Here is a 23273-nt window from a genome sequence, read left to right as displayed (position 1 = left end):
GACTGACTCCAAGGAGAAACTTCTGGGCTTTCTCAGCATGTCCTTAAAGCTCAGTGCCCACAGCCTCCCACAATCTGGAAAAGCGTCCTCCGTGCTCTCCCTGGGTCCTGCAGACAGCACAAGGAAAACACCCCAGCACCTGGGGCCGATCTCCTGCCTTTACTGAAATCAGGGATTACACCTGACCACATGCGTTTCTGAAGAAACTGGGATTCTGGTTTTCAAATAGGCTAAGGGAATTGGGTGTCCAAACGCCATTAAATTTAATGGGAGCCAGCGGCCTGTTTTCCCCGAGGCTCCAGCGAGAAGCCCAGATTCTATAATTAATGCTCAGTACTTATCCAGCAATTTGCATCTCCTACAAACCACATGAGCACTGATTCATTTCCTCCGCCTGGCCACCCTCCTCCCCCAGCCAGGAGAGGCTCCTCTCTTTTTAACGGAAAGAGAAACTGAGGCGGGGAGAGGCCGTTGACCACTGAGGACCTAACGGCAATGCCAGGGCGTGAAGGCCACGAGGAGGCTGGAGACGATTGCCACGGCTGCTGGTGGCCCCCTCCTTGGCGCACAGGTCTCACCGACGTGCCGGCACTGCAAAGCCGTACTGCCGCAGGCACGGGGAGGAGATGCAGCTCCACCGACAACGGAGGAGCAGCGGCAAGGAGATCCATCAGTCATCCGACACCTGACACAGCCAGTGGGACACTGGGAATTTTGTAGTGGTTTCCTAGGGGTTAGTCACTCCCTGCCTGTCCTTGCAGGAGGGGAAAGAAATCTGCTGTGTTTTCTTACCGCCTCGGTCACTCCGAGGCGCACGAGGCTCCGTGCGCTTGCTGAAACGCCTGCTCACCTGGAGGCACACAGGCCCGGCCCAAGGGCTGGGGCACGAGCCGCAGCCGTTCCTCAGAAAGCAAACTAAAATATCCAGCCTGTGCGTTTCAATGAGGCAGGCAAGTGTGTCCCTACTTGTGCCTCTCGGCGTCTGGCGCGCGCTCACCCCTTTGCCGCAGCTCATGTGGCTGTACGTGGTTGCTGTGCTCCGGCACATTGCAGCTAGACACAGAGCCGATAAAGGAGCTTTTTAGCCGGCGGCGGCGGGGGCACAGCATCACCTCTGAGGAGCAGAGCCGGGCCCCGGCTTCTTGGAACGGGAACTGCTCGGGGACGAGGCAGTTCACAAGCGTTTTCGTGCGTAAATATCTGCCGTGATCCAGTCAGTAAAAACGGCACGTTTGGTTTAATAAACGGTGCCTCGTTTTCTTAACAAGTTGGCAAAGCAGCTGCTTGGGCAGGAGCCCAGCTTCCAGCAGAGCCATTAATGCCCTGAACGAGGCTCAGGGCTGTTCCCTGGTGCCCACCCTGCTCCTGGAGCCCAAAACCAGCAGCAGCTGTGGAAATCATGGCCAGTAAAGCCTTCTGCGAGCGTCACCTTCTCGGCATGGGAGGCCCCCGCGAGCCACCTCTCTGCCCCAGAGAAGGGCTGCGGGGTGAAGGGATCTGCAGAGTTGCTCGGGTGACTTTTCCCCGTCCCGCTGTCCCCCTACGACCACATGATAGCAGCCCCGGCTCTTGCATGGCAGAGACGTGGCCTCGTGTCCCTGCTGCACACGACGCCGGAGCTGCTGGAAGTGGCGCCCAGCGATTAACGCAACAGTTAAAGAAGTGGCGCGTTTCTGGAATAATCTCCGTCGGTTAAATAAAACCTAGAAAAATGGGGACAATTAACCAGCACTAATGTCCCATGACTAGTCTAAATTAATACTTATGTGCCAAATGCATTCATTCCGCCGAAAACAAAGGGCTGAATACTTTTCCATGTGCTTAATGGAATATGGATGCTTGCAGGCAATTGTTTTGCTGTGCAGTAACAAAACTGCATCGCTGCTAAACAGAAAAGGAAGCTGGAAAAAGAACTTTCATGGTGATGGGGATTATACCCTGGTAGGGTTCTGTTTTAAGAAAAAAAAGAAAAGGGAAAAAAAACTTTTAAAAGCAACAGTCCCCTCCAAACCCCACATAAAAATCCTTACTTTGTTTCCCAAGATAAATAAAACCCCCTGGCCTGATTTTCACAAGTCCCGCGTACCCAGCACACCACACAAAGTCGGCAGAAGACACAGGAGAGCTGTACTGGACCTTACGATCTGCCAATGCCCAAAAAAGGGACCATGCTTGTGACAGACACTCTATATATGGGATGCCAAAGCTTGATTCAGCACGAAACCAAAAATGCCCCAGGATTCATGCTAAATGATTCAGTCTAAACAGCTCTTGCTAGCCCCTCAACTTCACCTCTGTTTATTTCTGATTTAAAGTCCCTCACAACAGGAAGGGCGGGAGGTCGTGACACTCGTGAGGCACCCTTAGGACTAAACCCACCAAGGTCCCACAAACCAAGGTACCTTTCGGAGGTCAAACCTGGGCCATAACTATCAAATTCACATGCCATTCGATCATTTATAAAACTTCCCCTGCATTTTTCAACTTAAAAAAGCAGGGGAGCTGCAAATGCCGGTGTGGTGGGAATAAGCGGCATCAGCTGTCTTGCAGCCACATCTCACTCCCAGCGACTCTGCGGGAACGTGGAGCAGTCGGGTAATGAGGCGACGGGGAATCACTCACACTTCACAATTCTCTTGGCACGGCAACAAGTTGATAATTATCCATTAAAGTGACCTGATGCTTGAATACAGGGCTATCAACTCAAAGACGCCAGCCGACGCGTCCTGCTAGGAAGAGAATTGGATGGGGACCCAGGAGACGGCACTGCTAATTCCCAGCCCTCCCCTGCTGCACTGCTCTGCACAAGTCATTTCATCTCTTTTTGCCTGTATTTCCTCACCTCTAAAACAGGGATCATATCCTTTTTTTTCCCCCCTCCTTTTTTCTTCTGCTAGACCCACAAAGAACTCAAATCAGGGATATCTTTACTAAACTAGCAATTAATGATCTCACTTGCGAGAAACTGTTACAGAGTTTGCAGAGCTGTTCAAAAACCGCTACAGCTTCTCTGCCGAAATATGACAGGTACATTTTGAACAGTTCCCATTTTCTCCCTTCCCGTCAAATATGGCTATGAGGCACTGAAAGCATGAAAAATAAAAAGGTATTTTAGCAGTGAGGGCGAGTTCCCATTAGAACAGTTTATAGAGGGAAGTGGTAAATTCAGCATTACTGCACAACTTTATGGCAAAACTAGAGGTTTTTCTAAAAGATGGGCTCTAAGTGTACTGCAAGTTTTGGAGTTTTAATAGTCGGGAAGAGTAATTTCTCCTACTGCAGGAATTAATGGGTGGAATCCTACAGCCAGTGTCACAGATGTCAGATCAAATTATTGTGGTAGTTCCTCTGGGCCCTAACAGATATGAATTTCTGAATATAAAAATCCTTATTTGTGGATTTGTGGTTAGGGCACTACTTTCAAAAGGAGGTAGGCAGACACCATGAAAAATCCCGCTATGCATCCATCGGCAAAGGTAGTTGTCTAATTACCTTTAAAAATGTGGCCTTAAAAGTCTAATCTTGTACCACTGAAGTAAAAGGAAATTTTGGCATTGGTTACAGTACTAATATGAACAGGCCTTTAATTTGCCGATTTCTGTATTTTCCAGATACACCACGGCAACAGTAATGAAAGGTGGGTACGATAACTTTGCTTAAACTTTTTTCTATTCCTCAGAAAAAGGCATTTAAGAGTTAATGCAACTTTTAACGTATCCAGGTGAATTTTATCCATACGTTCCAGGCGGGAAAAAAACACTTGGTTTGAAAGTGAAAGGGTAAACATTTTTGATTTTTCCTTTCAAAAGATCATTTTGTTTTCAAACATATATGACTTCAGCTGCAGGTTAAAAAAAATCTCAAACCAAAAGCAAGTGGAACAAAAGATTTCATTTCACTTGATACATAGTTATTATTTTCACCAATGAAATCAAACTGATCTTGTTCTAGAACACCTTGAAACTCTTCTTTTCCCCCCAAAGTTTTAGCCTAAGGTCCACTAGAAGTTAGTGATGTTCTTAAGTTCACAGATTGCTAGCAGTCTTAGTGAAGACAAGGGCATCATTTAGAAGGAACAAAGTTGGGAACGCAAGCGATCCCATACAGGAATTGATGCTCAGATTAGAAACTCCCTTAACTACACATGCTTTCTCATTGTATTTAGGCAACATTTTGTACAATGCAGGTCTAGTCTTAGCTGACACTTGCAGGTACAACTGCAACACAATAACAACAATAACAATAACTGCTTTTAAAATGGAAGAAAAATGTGTATTTTTAATAAGCAAGGTTGGCCTCCATTATATAACACACAAAGTAGTGAGACATCAAAGGCAGAAATTAGAGCTGATACGGGACCTTCCAACCCAAATCAAATTAGTGTCTTGAGGAGAGATCTTTGATTTAAGCTTAATAGTGGTGATTTTTTTCTTGGGTTGTTTTATACTTAATCAGCCAAACAGCCCACTGTGCAGACATATGTTCCCAAAGTACATCAAAGCAAGTAAACATTCTGTTTCAGATCCTAATATCCCTTTTATCCAATTATCTTACTTACATGATCTTTTAATTTAAGTTCTGAAAGTCCACCTTTTCACACAAGCTTTCCTTTGGGACAGAGGTAGAAGGATGACCAGCTCAGCTCTTGAGAGATACCCGTCAAAAAACGCAATGAATAAATCAAAGCACGGTAGATGAGTCTATAAGATAGTTTCTTGAGAGATTAATGATGAAAGCCTTCAGAGAAGCACATTTTAAGAAGGGACTTCAAGGAAGGTAGCTGAGGGGGAGAGAGGGAACGAGTGTGAGTGAAAAGGCATGAAAGAAAGCACGGATAAAAGCCGGAGAGCCAATAAAAGAAGTTCAGCAACAGACTGAAGGAATAATGCAAACCTGGAGGTGTGCGAACTTCAGGTTCAGCTGTCAGAAGTGTGAACTTGATTCCAACAGACACAAAACACAAAAGTTGGGGCATCAAAGCACCACTGGCTCAGCATGGGGAAGGGAGGAGGGCCGGGGAGCAGCGCTGCAGATGTGCGGGGAGCAAACGAGGGACAGTCCTGGCAGCGGAGGAAAACGAGGTGAAGGCATGGACCATATCTCGATGGCAGAGCTGAGTAGGAAGGTGAGGCCGAGAGAGATCTGTGTGGATTTTGGGCTGATTAGGATACGTGGGAAATGGGTGTTAGAAAGAGGTGTTGAATACGACACAGCCATTTATCTGCATCCCACTGATCCAATGCTCATTTCCCTTGGGACACACGGTGAGGATGTTAGCACTTTTGAGTGAATATTTTGCTCGTAGCTGTGAAGGCACTGGGATTGGTAAAACAAATGGAAAGTGTATGTGTGTGGGGAGGAAATTTGAATGTTTAATTCCTGCCTAGTATCTTCTTGCCATGCTACTTTTGGGTGGGGGGTTTTCTTCCCTGAGAGAAAAGAACATTTGAGTTCTACAGAGGGGATTAATATTTAAAAGAACTATTCATATAGCATTTCTGGAAACTCCTTTGCCATGTTACACCAGTACTAACCTGTTGTGGAGGTGGTGAACCACTAGCAGGAACATTCCAGCAGTGGAGCTCAGAGAAGAATCAAGCAAACCATAGAAAACGCTTATTCATTCATTACATTTTAAATCTGCCTTGGCTCTGTACCCGTCATATCCCAGAAAAGCAGAAAAGGACTATTCCTCTTCATCATGACTGTAATACAATCAACTGGCTGCAGCATTACTCTAACCAATGTTAACTAACGGAGTCTATGTCTGACATCTATAATTTCATGTTAACAAATTAGGTAGACTCCAGCATTTCCTGGTACCTTGAATGCCCAAGAAGCTCATAACTTTTCTTTATATGCAAAATGTCAGGGAAAGGGCAAACAATGTTATGCCAGAAGACCATAGCCAAATCACTTGGTTGGAATGTGCTGTAAATCATGTGTGAATGGAAAATGAATCTTTGTTCCAGGACAGCAACTTGCAGCATTAATGTTGCTGCTAATACCTTCCCTCTGCTATTGGGAATGTCCTCTTCCCATAATCCAAGGTCCTTAAATCCTGTAACTAACAGACACCAGAGAAAGAAAACGTGCACTCAGCTAATTACAAAAAGCCTGAAAAGTCTTAGTTCTCCCTTCTAATGTACAAGGGGGAAGCCACTGGAGTTCAGGTTTTGGAAAGATGCTGTGCTTGCTCTCAGCAGCATTAAGCAGTTGCAACCAACTGCAAGTAACCAGAAAACCACGGTTAAAGAAGAACACAAAGAAATGAAAACAGGTAGAGCACACATCTCTAGGAGGCCTTTCTAGACACAGAAGTCAGAGGAGCCCAGTATGTAGAAGCAATTGTAATAGCCACACAGAAACACATCACACACGGGTACACCCATCCACGATACATGTCCATAACCAGGTTGGATCTTTCAGCCAAAACCTGCCTTTTTATAGGTATGCCTCATTTTGCCATGTCAGAGATCCACCACCGCAGATATATTATTCATACAAATAATAAACACAAATGCTAGTAGAAAAACACGCCGACTCTCAGCTGACTTTTTCAAAGGCCTTCCCAAGCTGTTGGAGGTGGAGAGAGAGCAGCAAACAGGCACCACTGAGACAGCAATGCCAGACAAGGTACCCCGAAAACACAGGTAGTGTGCTGCACGTGTACTCACCTCGGGTGCATCAAAGCACAAAGAGCTAGGAGACGTACGTTCCTACAGCTGTGAAGCTTTTTGGTTGGAGCTCCCTGGGTTTTTCTGCAGGGATTAATTTTACTGGCATTTGACACGTTTTAAACAGCAGCAGCACACGCTGTAACCTCCAAAGGGAAATATTTCTGAACAATATATAATAAATACATTGATTTCTAATAATAACCATCTGCCCTAAATCTTCCTACTGACAGGTTTAGTTGGACCAAAGGCCCTTTTCACATCTACTTCATGACAGTTCCCATCACTACATAAAGACTTTGAAGTGCCCTAACATGCAGTAAAATGCGAGAGAACCTACCAAACTGTCAATATTTCTTCTCTTCTAAAGAGAAATGCTAATGGTGCTCAAAGAGCTCAACATGTAATGTAAGATCTGATTCAGCGTGCTGGCTGATCTAACCATCCTTCCCTTTGCTGCAAGTATGCTGAACAGCAAGCAATTAGAGCAGAAGTGAGTAAAAGTGAAGAGCAGAAGAGCAGAAGAGGGTAAAAGTTTTTCACTGGTAATATATGACTGCAGAGAAAAAAGCCATTTTTATTTCAAACAAGCTTTTCTCTTGGAAATGTTTTGCGTTTTCTGTGTAAAATTAGAGCATTAACATCTTCATTCTTCCACTTTAATTCTCTTCTTTTTTAACTCGTTGCTTTTTTCTTTTTTTAAACCGTTAGAAAGAAAACAAGCTAGGAAGAAAGATAGATGCTTTTAAAATCTGGAGAACATTCAGCTGGGAGTTAATTTTCCATAGGGAAAAGTTGAACACAAATAGTTCTGAGAAAGCAAAGAAAAGAAAAAAGAGCAACCCTTTCTCTCCAGTGCACTGTAATAAACAACTGGCGTTTCTCTACCAGCTCTAGCCTGCAGTGTAAAGCTATCGCGAGACAAACTAAACGCGGTAACAGAAGTCTAAGCTAAAAACCCAACACTACTTGCTTAGCTGTACAACTGTGACAGAGCCCAAAGGAGCCAGACTGGCACGCCAGGTGTCAGCCCGTGGACACAAGGGATGAAGTGTTTTAGCTCTGGTCGTCCACGTACCGCCATAAAAGCCTTGGCTCCTTCTAGCCTTGGCTCCAAAATCTTTTTGCTCCCATTTGTGTCGCTCTCTATGGCTGTTCTCAGATGCTCCCTGTTTTCTAACGATGCAGGAAAACATTGTGCATTTACCAAGTAAGGAACAGGGAACTGCTGTTCCCCACCTATTTACTGCTGAAGATTTGCACTAGTGCTTTTCAGCCTGTAGTTTCCAAAACCATGGGGAATCAAACAAAATCCTATAGGTACTGTGAAAGATAACAAAAACCTCCAAGGCTCCTGTCATTCAGCGTCAATTCACTATACCCCATTCACCAGCCCTGCTGCAAAGTTTTTAGGGAGGCCACAGAGTGCAATAGCTTGAAACCCCCTCGGTGACCCTACGCCTCCCTGAAACAGTACAACTTACACACGAGACGTTCTCAGAACGATCACCTACCCCCCACCCCAATCCATCCAGCACCCACTGAAGGCCGTCAGCGCCCGAGCGGGCATGATTTAGGCATCTCCCTTACGCTGATGCATAAGTAACCCTGCCTCCCGATGTCGGCAGCGCCGCGTACCTACGGCTGAGCCTCCCTCCCGCCGCCAGCGGCTCGCCGCCACGCACAGGGAGACCTGCGGGCCTCATCTTTCACTCCCTTATCTCATGCAGCTATTCCTTATGCAGACACATTTCTGTATACAAATCCCATTATACTTGACCCCCGGTTCACCCTGTTTCCATTACAACGCTGTAGACTCAACCAGACTTGCTCCAGTGCCAACTCTGTGCTGTCATTCCCTGCGCAGAGTGGTAATAAAGAAATCACTGTTTTAAGCTGACAAAGAACAGATTTCTTACTAAGTAAACACTGATGTTTTGGTAGGGAAATTAAGTTATAAAATTGTGTCTACAAAGGGAGACCATACAGATGGAGTTTGTTAAGAGACAGCAATACAGTCAACAGTGGTTAATTCAATTGCCTGCTACTTATCAGATTTTTTTTAAAGGCTTATCCAGCTTTTGTAAATGCAAATGCAGAAAAACATTTCAAAGAGTTGTCGCTGTCTTACCCGGGAAGCAATACATACACGTGGCTTTTTGAGGCTGAAGGGACAGCCCACACGTCTCTGCCACGGCCACAACGGGGTTTAGTGGGTTTGGACCTGGCCAAGCACAACGTGGTCTGCTCCCTGCGACAGCCCTGCCTCTCCACCCTCCCGAGATTGCCTCTTCACAGCTGCACTGGGGCCTCACTTCCTCTGTCGACAGCTCTCACCTGCCTTTCTGCCCTGCATGATGTCCCAAACCAATTTTTATCAGCCTCGAATCTTCCTTCAGTTCAGCCAGTCCTCTGAAAAACAGGACACTAAGCTCAGCCAGCAAAACTTCAGAAATTCAGTATGTCCAGTCCTCTGGAGAGCCTTAAATAACCCCATCTCCAACTTGCAATTTTTTCCTAATCCCTAAAGGGCTGGTTGGGAGGCTGTGGAAAGAGCAACAGGTTGGCTCCAAGTCCCCGAAGCCGTTTCTCTCCCACTGCGGCAGCGACAGAGGCACGGCTACCCTTTCCCCCCCTCTTTTCGGCAATCTCAGCTGGATTTGTGGGGGCTGCCTGCAAACCAGTGGGTTTTCACAGAGGTGGTACTTGCAAAGGCCACCAAACCTCCTCCATGCGCCAACAGCTCTGGTGCCTGCTGGCATGGCCCTAAGCACCCAGCAGCAAAAGGCTTCTTATCATGCCGCAAACCTTAACAATCATCCCTCTTGGATCTCAAACGCCAATTTATGCTCCAATTACGGCATCTAAGTTAAGAGAGGGACGAGACCTTCAGAGCCTGTCCTAATCAGCTCCACCAGCCTGCTCACACTATGCAGAGCCAAGGAAGTGGTGGCATCACTTTCCCCAATGGGAGCCAAAGTCTGTCTCAGACGATACTGTAGGTAGTACGACTACAATCTTACTGAAGGCAGGTACATTTTGAGGAAAGTTTAAAATGACTAGAAAGCTTTTAAAAATGCAGCTTACATTTTGGCAGGAAGCACAGAGAAGATGATTTATTTTTTGCATAGGATAAAGTTCACTATGGGATTCAGTGGGTAGCGTGATGTAAAGTCTCTGGCTAGCCAAAAGATATTAACATTGCATGCCCTTTAAAATGATGCACTTAGGCATTAAAAGAGATGTGCTTAGGTTGGAACTATGTAAATACACTAATTTTATTAATATAACGCAGAAATTACTTTCTTAAAAAGAGATACTGCAGGGTAATTAACTTGCCCAGTATAGGTTCTATTTAAAATTAAAGAGAAGGGATATTAAACATACTCAAATTTTAAGGAAAATATTTGCAATGGCTTTAATAATTCAGTACAAATAATTTCATTTAAACATTTCTCTCTAGTTTTGGAAAGGCAAACACAGGGGGCCATTGTACTGTGGTCTGGGAACGAGGAAACAGAACTGCTCAGATACAGTGAATTATTTTACCTATTTAGACAACACAGTGATGAGCAAACCAACCCCGGAAAGCAAAGCTATGCTGAAATCCCAGCAGTGAGGTTTTCCATGTGGTAGCAGCTTTTGAAAATGCCATTAGTCATCTCTTTGCACCTTCAGGTATCTTTTGCAGCCCAAGTTGCTTTCAGAGGGGTGAGAGCTCCTAGATGAAATCAATATGGAGGCAGGTTGCCGAATGGGAGTTTGATATCTAAATACCTATGACTCTAAGTTTACTTGGTGTATAGGACTTAAGATCCCGCACTTTGTACGTTTTTCTTTACTTGCATCTGCTGCTTAATTTGCTAAGATAGCAAAGGATATAGCAGGTAAAAATAAAGTAGGTTTTAAAATGTTTTATGGCTTAAATAATCTATAGTGTTGTTAGTAATCAAGGAAATTCAACTGTCCAGAACTGAATTTCTAATATCAACAATTCCCTTTGTGTGTGTCAAATTACATATCAAGTTTTAAAGCTGTTTATAACATAATGGCAAAATAATCACTCTTGCTCAGCACCGCAGTACACATTTGGTACTCGTGAATACAGCCATCCAAGCCTGCTGTAAAAGAGCTTTTAGCCAATGTAAAAACGTACAAGGCGGCACTGGCCATGTACTAAGCTCAGCTAAGCACCAGAAGAACAGTTGTAAGGATTTATGGGTAGAAGACAAATTTTAATTACTCAAGTCCTGCTTGAAAACTCTCATTCTGCTGGTTGACCAAGCAGGCCAAAAGTCTGGTGAGCCAAAAATGAACAAACGCAGCCCATACTATTGCCCCCATAGATTTTTACTGGCGTGTTTTTCAAGTTGTGAAACTCCCAACAGCGCAGGATTCCCTAGCTGCACCACCTCTTTCTTTTAACTTCAACCTTCAAGAACAGCTTCTAAAAGTCTCCAGTTTCGTTTTACTCTCTAGTCCCAGTATGTCAAGTCTATCTCTGTGTCGTGGCTTTTTCATTTGAAACTCAAACGCAATCAGAGAGCGTGCACATTTTTATGCACTGTAGGCAAGGAGATTATCTTTCAGCGTGGTTTTCACCCACCGAGGATGGTAAAGGATGGAGGAGATTAGATTGAGACCTTGCCCTGGTAAGGAAGGAAGACTGCACACACAGGAACACACATGCACACAAATCCTTCCTGAAATGGAAGTTCATAGATTGCAGCAATTTTGCTGGTGAATGTGTGAACCACAAAATTGCCCTGCCCGAGAGAAAAGCCACCAGTGAACACAGTATTGGTAGACTTGGGGCTGGTTTATGAAAGGCAGAGCAATGTAATCAATCACAGCAACCAGAAACTGGATAAAGGCCAGTTTGGCAACGCAGTCAGAAACCAAGCAAAGGGAGAGGAAACCAACGAATCCAGTACAAGTCTTTTGGAAGAAAGCATGATTTGCCCTGCAGCACAAGGTACCACTAGGAATTTTCTGTCCCTCAGTTTGTGCCACTGGGTCACCTTAGGAAAGGTCGCTCACCCAAAACGCTGCACCAGTTTGACATAGCTGAAGCAATGCAACGGCTGTGTGCAAGCCAAGCCCAAGTCCCTGCTAAACCTCCGTCCTTATCAGAAACTGTCACGCAGCTCCCCAGAAACGCAAACCCTGCCCAGCAGAGAACGGGCATGGAAAAACCCGGTTGATGGGATCCTGAGGTTCATCAGCACATCAGGAACTGAAGGGAGAGAAGCTACAGCTCACAGAGCTCCAACCTTCTTTGTGTTCGGCAGGCACCAGCTCTTAAAAAAAACCAAACAACTCTTTGAAGAGTTTCTTATTCTTGCGGTAACACTCATCTCAGCACTGACAGGATTCAAACCAGACGTGGTAGAGGGAAGTCTGGAGTCATACCAGTTTTAGATCTCACATGCCAAGAGAGGTCAAGACCTAGCTGAGACTTGAACAGATGACTTCCAAAGAAAATCCCAGGACGGTAGAGGAAGTGGTGTTGGTGGGAGAGCTCCTTTCCTTCTGACTCACCAAGCAACGCCACGTGATGGTCTAGTAAGGAGTACGGAGAGGCTGCCATTCCCATCTCCTAGAACCCGAAAGTTCAATGTATTTCTCCTCATTAAAGGCCCCATGGGACTCCTTTAAGGAGAGATGGGCTGTAAAAAAAATCTGATGTGGCTCAGTTCCATTTTAGTTTGTTACATTCTGGACATCTCATTTCTGTCCACCCTTAGGAAGGGGTTAGAGTATTCCTGACCTAACTTGAAATATGATTTGTTTCTGTGTGCTTACATTGTTCCTATTCCAAAGATGGCTGGAAATGTAGATAGAGACTGGAAGTCTTCTGCTTTTGCAAATCAATAGAGTGGCTGGGGATCTGGCAACACTGATTTCGCTATGATTGTTTCTCTACCTATAGACTTCTACTGGGAATAATCTGCAAATAGGTAACAACAATATTTAGGCATTCAAATGTACTGGATAAAGTTTTGCAGATGCTCACTTTTCATCAGTTCTTGGCATTATTTCCTATAGAAAAACAGTTGGGCTGGAGGACTAGGAAGAAAGGCGAAAAGCTAGAAATAACTTTTGTAGGACTTTTCCCCTGGGAACTGACTGGAATATTCTCCTGACTAGTCCACAGAAAACAGAGCTACTCATCCTGACCTGATTCCTACTATATATTAACTCTCATGCCATACCCTGACTCCCACAACATGCCATCACAAAATAGGTGCCTTGTGATCATGGTAATGCAGCAGCAGCAGACCTCATTTCATTTCCTTCCATTCAGGACAGATCAGCATCCAAAGGGGAAGCACTGATGGCTACTTCAAGGTCTTTTCAAACAAGTAAGAACTCCAAAATGTCCAACCTGAGAGACATCAGTTACTTGAAGCAGCACCTTAAATACTGTAAATTCCTTGACAACTCACCGGTCCCAGGAAGTAAACAGAAGAGAATTTTGTCCACATGGTACAGTCACTGCTAGACTCCTCCTAGGCCCCGGGTTGGCCAGTTTGACACCAGCTCCAGGATCTCTGTGATGAACCTGGACTCACAGCAATGATATGGAGGAGGAACCATGTAGCTGTACTCCCTCTTCGTTAGAGCTTGACTTCCACTTTGCCAAAATTATCAAAAGGAACGTTACTGAAGTGCAGCCCTTCATGAGAATTCGAGCAAATAAACCATTACCCTAAGAGACCTGAAGTCAATTGCCAAGTCTATATAGTTGCAAGAAAAAATCTCTAATATTAACTATTTTAAACAGCTAGACTATACAAGTGGATTTAGTGAAAATTTCTATTTTATGGCATTTTCAGAAAAATACCACAGAAAACAGTATGCAAACGGACATTAAAGGCCATCTTAGTTCAATAGACATAAGCGCATATTTCTGGTTAAACATACACCTAGGTGTTTTCCTGAATAGGGAGGGACTTAAACACAGCTCTGCAGCATAGATCATTCTCTGTATATCCCTCTGCCTCATCAGCTCATCATTTATTTTCAAATCTCTTTTACAAACATCTCTTCTCCTTCTTTGCTGATCCCTGTTAGATTGATCTTCCTCTCATTTACTGATTTGGGGATTGACTCCTTTCATTTCTTCACTGCCCTATCCTTCGACACAGTTTCTTGTCATTTATAATACACAGTTTTCTCTTGTAAAATATTGTACCGCACTTGAGTTGGGATGAGGGACAGCCTAAGAAATTATGTGTTTTATCTCAGAATTCATACAAATAGTCTCAAACAAGAATGTGCATGTAAGAACATTGCCCTAAAGCAGCTGTAAGCTTGAAACTCTCCTATTTTTAATGTATTAACCACACTCTGGTAGTCCTTCCTCTACTAGTGGTAATTTGGGATGCGTGGTTAGCCTGTGGGATCCTAAGAGGCCTTCAGATGAAGCATTCAGTCAACAGGTAACTAGTCCTGCAGCCGATTTGCAAATTAGAAGCCATGTCAGCAGCTCCCGAACCAAGTTAGGAAAGTGCCTTATGAGGAAGCAAGAAGAGGAAGACAACCAATTCTTCCAAATTCTTCTCCAGCATGCTTTTACAGGATCAGAAGGAAAACATTCCAAAGGCCTTTACAGGATTATGCCTAAATGCACTCAGGTGCTCTGATAAGTGACCTAGGTATGCGTTCGTGTGGTAGGGTGTAAGAGATCCTAAATGAGTTGAATAGAAGCACCGCTGCGGTGAGAAGACTCCACCTGTAAAAAGTGTTGAGGCATCCCTGATAAACACGGAGGCACTGCTGCACTTTTAGGAAGGGTGGAAAGGCTCATAACCACCTGGATTCACTATGGCTATCGTGATCCAATATATCAAAACCCAACTTCATAGATGGCTTGGTCAGTGAAGGGAGTTGTGGGTATGTGCCATACGACCTGGTGGAGTACATTAGATCTGAAACATGTACAAGACACCTCATTAACACATTTGTGTTTCTTAACTGCAATCTAGCCATTTTCTTCATTTGCAGGTGCTTAACACTTTTACTAGGGCTGGCCTTTGGGTCCTGTGTTTCACTGAAAGTTGGGGGAGCTAGACATCAATTGGGATTTGGCATGTTTGAAAAACCTACTGTGGCTTTACATTCCCAGCACTCGACAACCAGCCCTAAGGGTCAACGTCATTTTGAAAGCGGGACTTAGGATGTTAAATTGTATAGACACTTTTAAAAATTTGACCCTTGAGCAATGCTCTAAACATTAGCTCTGTTAGTTGTCTATTTAATATCAACAGTGAAACATAAAAGAACAGACACAAAAAGCCTCCAAGGCAGAAAACTGTGTAAAATCACAAATTCTCAAAATGGTCTGGCACACAGAAGAAAAACATACATACGTGGCTTACTGTCAAATTCAGGGATCTAGAAAGCCCACTTAAACAAATGTGTTCCCACAGGAGCATTCTGCAGATCTGAGATTTGTCAGAGCAACAGCACCCAGTTCTGCCCTTTGATTTGTGCAGATGTGTGCATACAGCACTAGCTGCAGGTAGGGCATCTAGATCCACAGTTCTGCCAAATAGGATCCCCCCCCCCCTTTTTTTTTTTTTTAAATTATTATGATTATTTTCCTTTCACCCCAGCCATCTGGGTGGTCTGAGAATCAGATCTGAAATACCTAGAATCCCTCGAACCACATGTTCTAATCCCAGCAGAGTTGACTCAGTCCTTCATCCTTCCAGGGTAAATTGACTTCTCTGCACTTTATTGCGTGGGGGGAACTTTTGGATGAGATATTAAAATTTCCGCTCTGCACAGACATTAAAAGTCCTGCATTTTTCTTCCAGTATCACGGGTCAGCATTCCTGCTGTTAGTTTTCTCTCAACACCTTATGTTACTTGCATCCCATGGCCACTGGTAGCTGGGAACCCAGAATAACCAATACCTGAAAAGTGACTGGGTTTTGTCCCTTTATCTCTGCACACACTGGAAAGATTTTGGAGAAACACAATGAAAACGAGGAGGCTGAGTAGATTGATTTTTGAGGAAATGTTGCAGGCTGCAGCCTGGCCAAATCATTACTGAAGGGAGGAAGGATATGACAACATTCAGCAAGTATCCAGAGGGCTGCATTACATGAGGAGGTGCGTTAGGAGCAAAAGAGTGAAAGTCAGGGAGGAAAAAAAGGAGATTGGATTATGAAGGTGAACAGCAGGGAGAGTTCTTTAGACTGAGAAAGGATTTGCTATGGGATGGAGCATAAATTTAGCGAGGAGATGCAGGACCAGAGAGGGAGAACCTGCACACCCCCGTACTATAGAGAAGGCGCTATAGAGGAGCAGTAGTGGGATAGTCAGGTCTTCACTATCTCTTGTCTTCATAACTATAAGCCAGTAAGAGGTGAAACACCATTTACAGAGAGGTTTATTTATGATTAAGAAAAAGAGAAGGCCAGGAGGGGCTGTAATCCACATTTAGCTTAGAGAAAACTTGGGAAACATAAACAAATTCCTAACACTAGAGTTAAAAAGGCAGAAGATTGCCACTGGACGTTTATCCATTTTCATAGGATGCTGAAAGCAATGGAAAAAAGGCTATACCATCGAGAGAACTTCTGAAAGACCTGCACTCTGTTTAGAAAAGCATTGGGAGAATAGAGTTCAAATAAATTTTCCGCAAAGCACAAGCTTAACAGCGGATAAGGTGGAAGCATGAAGTCACTTTTAATCTACTATAAAGTGAGGTAAGCAAAGGGATTATCACTTAAGACTTGCTGACATGAAGCTCTGAGAATGACATTTAAAAGCAATGGTGGATTACAGAGTGACATCATATTAAACGAACACATGCCAGAGGTTTATATAAAAGACCTCAGAGATCAGACTTTTGTTCTCAATACTAAAACCTCCTAGCCATTTTTACACTTCTTGTGGTGATTAGGCTAAATTAGAGCTGCAGTTTTTCATTCAGTAAGTTGTGGTGTCACAACAAGAGCAACTCAGTGGCCCAGATCTTCACTGAGTGCTAACGGGCACGACTCTATCTGAGCTCACCGAGACCCGCTCACTCCAGCATGACGACGCCAGCATATAGCAACTGAAGATCCAACCCAAATGCTTCTAAATCTGATCCATAGGACCTTGCATCTTACTGCCTGGTTTAGTGACTATGAAACTATGCACCTGAAGTCCCTCCAGACTTAGACTTGAGTTTTTCAAAGTATTCTGAGGGCTTTAAACACACACAAAGAAACTCTCTGCTCAGTTTAAGGAACATCATAGATGTGCAAATGGCTCTTATAGCGTAGAATGCTTGAACGTGGTTAATAAGATTCAAAAGAGAGAGGGTTTGGTTTTTTTCTTCCCCTAGAATGGTTTATTCAGATTTTAAAAAAGCTACAGAAACACTTGAGCCATGATGAGTGTTTTGGATTCTGTTTGCCCCAGTGTCAGAAGACCTGATCTGCCTGTTCCTCCTCCTCAGGTCAGGAGATGGTAAGCGCAGACCTTTGCAGTATCTGCACAGATAGACAGCACTGCCTACTTCTTTCCTGATGCCTGAAAACATGCCACAAGCCCCTTCTGGGGAGTAGAATGAGTCACAGATCAGTAGATAGCCCCAGCTTTCTTAGCTCTCAAAGACATTAAGTGGGTGAATGTTATTGTAATGGCATTTTAGAGATGGGGAGATTAAAGTCAGATGGAGTTAAAGCAATTTCTCTGGCTCCCAAAATAGGACAGCAGCAGTCCAGTAGTAGTTCACCTGTGGTCTCCTGGAGATGGATAAAGTGACCATCGAGCATTAATTCTGCTTGTTTTACAGTGAGAGTGGTATGGATAGTCCCCCAAATCACCTCCTGTAAGTTACCAAAGAGCCACCTAAAAGCAACACACTCTGGCTAATTACAGACTAGGGAGAGGTTTAAACGAGCCTTCAGGAGGGAACTAGACTCTACAAACCATCACAAACTCACACATTCTTATTTTCTTAAATAAATAAAGAAGCATGTGGGAAAGAAGGGGACAGAATAAATTGGATGTGGGAGCCCCCAAACCTGTTTCCCAAATGAGCAATGTGTCTATTTGGTGAAAGTAGTAAAACTTTGAAAAACACATAAGAAGGCCTCTCTGAGCAGCTGTTTGCTTTAACTCCAGAGGGAGCTTGCTCTATCTCCAAAGCAGCACAGTACCATCAATCACAACCTGCCAAACATTTTCTACTCTGGTAGCAAAGTAAATATGAAAACACACACGTTTTACTGGCGCGCATGTTGTGAGGCTCAACTGGGCAGTGTCCTTGCTGCAGAAACGAATGTTACCTGAGTTCCTATCCTAAACTGCCCTAGGGGATCAAAGCTGCGGCCCCATGAAAGCAGTGTCCAACAGAGGTTCATTGAAGGTCCTTCATGCACACCCTACAATGCACAAAGGAGCATCGGGGAGGTAGGTGAGGTGCCCCTCAGGGCCAAGGGTGCAGAGTAGCCCAGCTGCAAGGCAGCCTGCTGAAAACACAGAGCCTCTGAAGGCAGAACCTCGCAGAGCCTGGGCAGGGCATGCTGGAGCATGGGCAGCGCCTCGGGACCTTTGGGAAATTCATATGCCAAACTCCATCACCTCTCTACCGAGTGTGTATGAAATGAGCTTTTGAAAGGACTTCAATCTGGCAAAACTGAGTCTATACATTTTTGTTTTAAATAGGACCAGCAACAAGAACATATGCGACAGTAGCAAATTCCATCCCTAAAGCAAGAAACACTAGAGTTTCTCAAGGCACAGTTGTGAGATGATGATGATGATTATTTTTTGTATGGCTAAACAACATATTTTCCCTTAACCCCAGTTGGCCTCTGTTGGCTGAATCTCAAAAAAACAGAACAAAGGAAAAAGAAAACCAGCTTAACAAAGATATCCAACTCGGAAAATCTTGGGTTCAACATTAAATTTGGCAAATCGGTAAACCCTTGAAACAGTCTTTTACGACGAAAAGTTCAACAGCCACCTTGTCCACCTATGAATTACTCTGCCGAGGCAGCTCAGGAGCATTGGAGCTGATCCTGAAAAGGTGTTCTGCAATTTTTAACATGGTGAAAAGAAAACAAACTTCAACAAGGAGGGTACTAGGATCAGATAAAGAAAAAAAGCGTAGGCTGAATATCAGGGAAAATCTACAATCTATTACGATCTCAGGGAAATGGAGGAAGATTCATGATTAAACTAGATAAAACCCTACAAAAGGGAAATTAAGGGCAACTCCATATTATCATGGAGACGGAGTCTTCTCCGCCTTCTCCCAGGTCTTCTGGGACAATTCATGAAAGCCATGGAATTTCACACCCATGGCCCCTCACATTCATGCTGAATTTGTCTTTGTGATTCTGTGCGCTCAGTTTTTATTATTATTATATGTGGACAGCAAAGCAACAACAATATTTTTCTAATAAATAATGTCAGGACTGCATCCTGAAACAGCACCAGGATGTCAGTATAAAAACAAGGCTGCTTTTGTTTGTTACACTGCGTTATGCCTGATGGGTTTTAACCACAGTTTAGGAGCTACTGTTAAAAAGCTTCTTGCTGAGTCAAGCCTAGGCATGCTGTTTACAAGGGTTAGCCCTCAAGGTTCTTGCACTGGCAGGGACTTTTGAGCTGAGCTAAGGACTTTTTTGTTGTGCCTTTTATTGTTTTTAAGTTCAGAGTAAGTAAGCACACCTAGAAGTGGGGAGTGGAAGGGAGCTATCAGTAATCACCTGCTCTCTCTGCCAGGATCTTTACTCTGCAGTTAAGGACTCGATTTTGCAAACCTGACACTAAGAGTCCCCTTGGTTTAAAGCAAAGGGAGTTGCCAGAGACTGGGCCCCAGAGGAGTAAACTTTTTGTGAAGAAGCTCACTAAAATGTGAAATATCCCCTTTGTTACAAAGGGGCCTGTTCTAACACATGAAGTGAATTTGTCTGGTTCAGCTTTGAAGCTGCTGAAACACCTGGCTGACGACTTTCACCCAAGTAACATTGATCTACGTTCTGCCTACAACCAACAGTGCAGAGTGGAATTCTAACAGATCAATAAAAATCGTATACAGGAAAAAAATATAATACCTACCATTACTCATCCACAGAGTCTGGGCCATCTTATGCTGTAAAAGAGACAGGGATCACAGGGAAAAACAATACGTGGCTGTGTAATTTAATGCATTATTGCAACAGTATACAAAATGGGTCAGAATCTGCAAATTTATTTCTGTCATTTCCTAGCTTCTGAGTGCTATATTTTGCAACCTTAACATTAATTGAATATTGTTCTGGGGAAGTGATGTCTCATACATTTCACATTTACTGATACAATTTCCTTCATTCTGCTCTACTTCTGCAGTCCTGAATGAGATTTCATCCTGTACTAAGTTTTACTGCATCCTGCATTACATATTTTCCCAGTGTTCACTGGGCTCCAATCCTGCCTCTCTCTTTCCATTCTCCACATGACCGTGAGCCCACATCCATTACAATCCAACCTGATATTTTAAATCCATAATATTCCTACTGGTTTGCAATGCAGAGAACTCAAAGTGTCATCTGAATGAGATGTTTGATTTTTCCAGACTATCCAAGCAAGCACCATGATTAAGCCAAGGCCTCTGTAGTTGTTCTTAATGGTGCTATCACTTCAAAAATGAGAGTGGTGTATCACCAAATGAGTGAAAATAACAGAGGGATATGAAAAAGTGAGATGCCTTAATCACTGCAGAAACACTATTTTACCCTGAGAAATTCATCAGAAGTGCATTTCAAGGCACTACCAATATGATCTGCTATGCGACTGGACCTATATACTAGTTGCTCAGTGATTTGAAAAAAGACTCAAGCCCTGAAAACTATTTGTCATGCTTCTTAACAAGGAAACGACTGAGAGATCAATATAGACAACAGCAAGCAGAAATCCAGCAAGTCTTTCAGGCCCCTGTCTCGGCACGCGAGTCTTCTGAGTTTTCCATGCTCCCACCCATATTCTCAAGAAAAGAGTCCCACAGATGGTCCTGCTCAGGAGAACCTTGCAGATGAGTTCCCTACAGGGAAGATAAAACAGCTTATGCTCTCATTAGGCCAAATACAAGCAGCAATGAAGGGGAATGCACAACCATATCACATTGCACAATCAGGAAGCAAACCTTTGACATAATGGAGCAGGCAGATAATAAGACTCCATAGTTGACAACAAATGAAACTACACTTAATTTGCTGTGCAATGTTCATGTAATTAGATAAATTCGGTACCAGCAAGACAACAGACAGCTAGAATATGGTCTTGATGAATTGGGGGCTCTCTATCAAGCACTGATCACATTAATCATAAAGCCAAAACTCAGTGACTCAAATTTTCTTCCAAACATTTCCCATGTTCTTCTAGAGTGAAAATATGTCCATGCTTTTTTATTTACTTTAAACAGAAGAATGGAATTTCACACTGCCAGGAAGGAGTACAAATTTCTAGAGTCTCAACTGTATCCGCAGAGTCCACCCAGCCCATGGAACGGGAACCATGCAACAACTAAGCATGCTCTAGTCTGGCCCTGCCACCATAATCTGGATGATTTCACGTCAGACATCCTCCATGAGCAAGGAGAATCAGCAGTATGTTGTGATCTCCAGCACGGAGACTGGAGGAGAGAATGGGAAGATGAAAGGAAAGCAGAATGAAAAGTAGAAGAGGAAAGGGAGGGTGATGAGGCTTGAGATGTTTGCAAGTAAAATTGATAGAGGGGGAAAAAAAAAAAATCAGTCAAGAGAAACTCTACAGCTAGTGAAAACTTTCCCAGTGTAATTGTGCTGCACCCCTGGGTATTTGGAAAAGAGAGCTGGAGAGAAATTTCATTCCCTTGACCCTAAAATGCAGGCTGTTCTTGAAATAAAGAAGAAAACCCCTTTTTAATTGATAGCAGGATAAGGCCCAGGACACAGCAATAGCACCCACACACACTCACGCACACACAAAAGCTGCATTTGGTTTTTCAGTCTGAGCTATGTTCTCGAAACGCAGTACCTTCCACAGGTTCAGAAACGCCACTGAAGCCTTTGCACAGAGAACACAGCCGAGAGGCGATCTGCTGCTCAGCTTCGGTGCTTCACCATCCACTGCGGCACCCTGCAGCACAACGCCCGGGTAGTAAGGCTGAGCTTACCAACAGTTTCAAAGAAAATAACCTTTCCTCTTCTAAGACCAATGACCAAGTTTTCTCTCCAATACCTTAGAAGTCATTTTTGAGAGAGGTGCTCTTGAGAAGGTCAAGGATCCCAAAGAAGGGTGGTAGGTATTTACCAACAAACTTAAATCTACCTCAAACCTTAAGTAGGGCAGCTCTTGGTCCCCAGCCAGACAAATATGGCCATTGCTAAGACAGTGGGTTATTAACACTTTATTGACCACTTGGACACCTTCAAGATAAAAACAATGAAAAAAACCCCCCAAAACAAAAAAACCCACAGCTCCCATAGCAGATGTAATTTCCAGGAGCATGTCAGCAGCTGGTGAGCTCTGGGTTGCTTTTTGGAGATGACCCTACTCTGCGACTCTACAGGGCAGTCGTAACGTACCTGATCCTCACCAGGAGGAGTGAAGGAGAGCAGGGTCACCGTGTGATTTCCAAAGGACTAACAAGGGTAAAAGACAGACCTAACCATCCTCCACGGCAGCAACCTGGGACTCCCCAGCTTTCAGGGGTACAAAAATAACCTGATCTAAACAATTGACCACCACCAAGCCTCTCTTCTAATCACTGTTTTGAATATTCTCCCCTTTAGAGGTTAGCATATGCTGTACTAGCTATAGCTACATTTTATTAACAGCTTTCCCAAACTGTGTTGGATCAATCAGTGTTTCATTTTTCTACAGTTTTGCATGTATTTGCAGGCAAGGTCAGGACGATTTTATATAGCTCCCTCACAAATATCAGCTTCCCATGGTAGCAACCTGTTCTGTCTTTCTCTGGCATGGACAGAACTACTCTGGCCCTTTAAACAACCAGTCAAACTGACTGCCAGGCAAAAAGAGAACAACTTGTCTTCTAGTAGGATACAGGGGAATGCCTTATCATTTTTTGCTGCAGCATTTTGGAAGCAGAATAAAGCCCTCCTAGTTGTGCGACTCCACAGATCTCTTGACTTCTGCCATCTGCAGCACTTGCCTCCCAGGGCTTGTTCCTCCCGCTCATACCTACCCAGAAAAAGCATAGCTCTGCAAACAGCCCCTTCAAAGCCACGTGAATCCTGGCCCAAGTAGGATGATCACGCCACAGCAGGACTCTGATGTCCTGCTTTCCAGAGCGTTTTGGAAACAACAGAGGAAGCAAATTGAGAGTTTTCTAAATGATGAGTCCTAGTTCTCTTTTGCTTGCTCTTCCCAGCTCTTTCGGGTTCCTCTGCACCAACTGCCCCGAGACCTGCCCCTTGGCTGATGGCTGAGCCCTTCAGAGAGCTGTGAATCAAGGGATTTGCTGCCGTGGGACCACCAAACCCACCACACGGCTCCTTGCCCCTAGTTGGGCTGAGATACCAGGATGGTGCGTTTCAGGGACAGGAGAAACCGTCTCAGCTGCACAGCTCTTTGCCACTACAGCCTCCTGCTTAC

General features: G+C 44.1%; 1 protein-coding gene across 4 annotated transcripts in view; it reads right to left on the bottom strand.

The window, feature by feature from the left end:
* The window catches only part of GLI2 (GLI family zinc finger 2), a 312116-nt gene that overhangs the window by 48078 nt on the left and 240765 nt on the right, over positions 1–23273 (bottom strand). The window contains exon 4 of one of the 4 annotated variants that reach the window (XM_068949028.1): positions 21690–21791. The exons of the other annotated variants lie outside the window; for them this stretch is intronic. The gene's annotated coding sequence lies outside the window, so the exon portion shown is untranslated. The remainder of the gene's footprint in view (positions 1–21689; positions 21792–23273) is intronic. 4 annotated transcript variants of the gene reach the window in all.

Source organism: Struthio camelus, chromosome 6 (genome assembly GCF_040807025.1).
Source record: "Struthio camelus isolate bStrCam1 chromosome 6, bStrCam1.hap1, whole genome shotgun sequence".
Lineage (NCBI taxonomy): Eukaryota > Metazoa > Chordata > Aves > Struthioniformes > Struthionidae > Struthio > Struthio camelus.
Note: the sequence above shows the minus strand (reverse complement) of the source record. Positions and strands in the feature narration are given on the sequence as shown.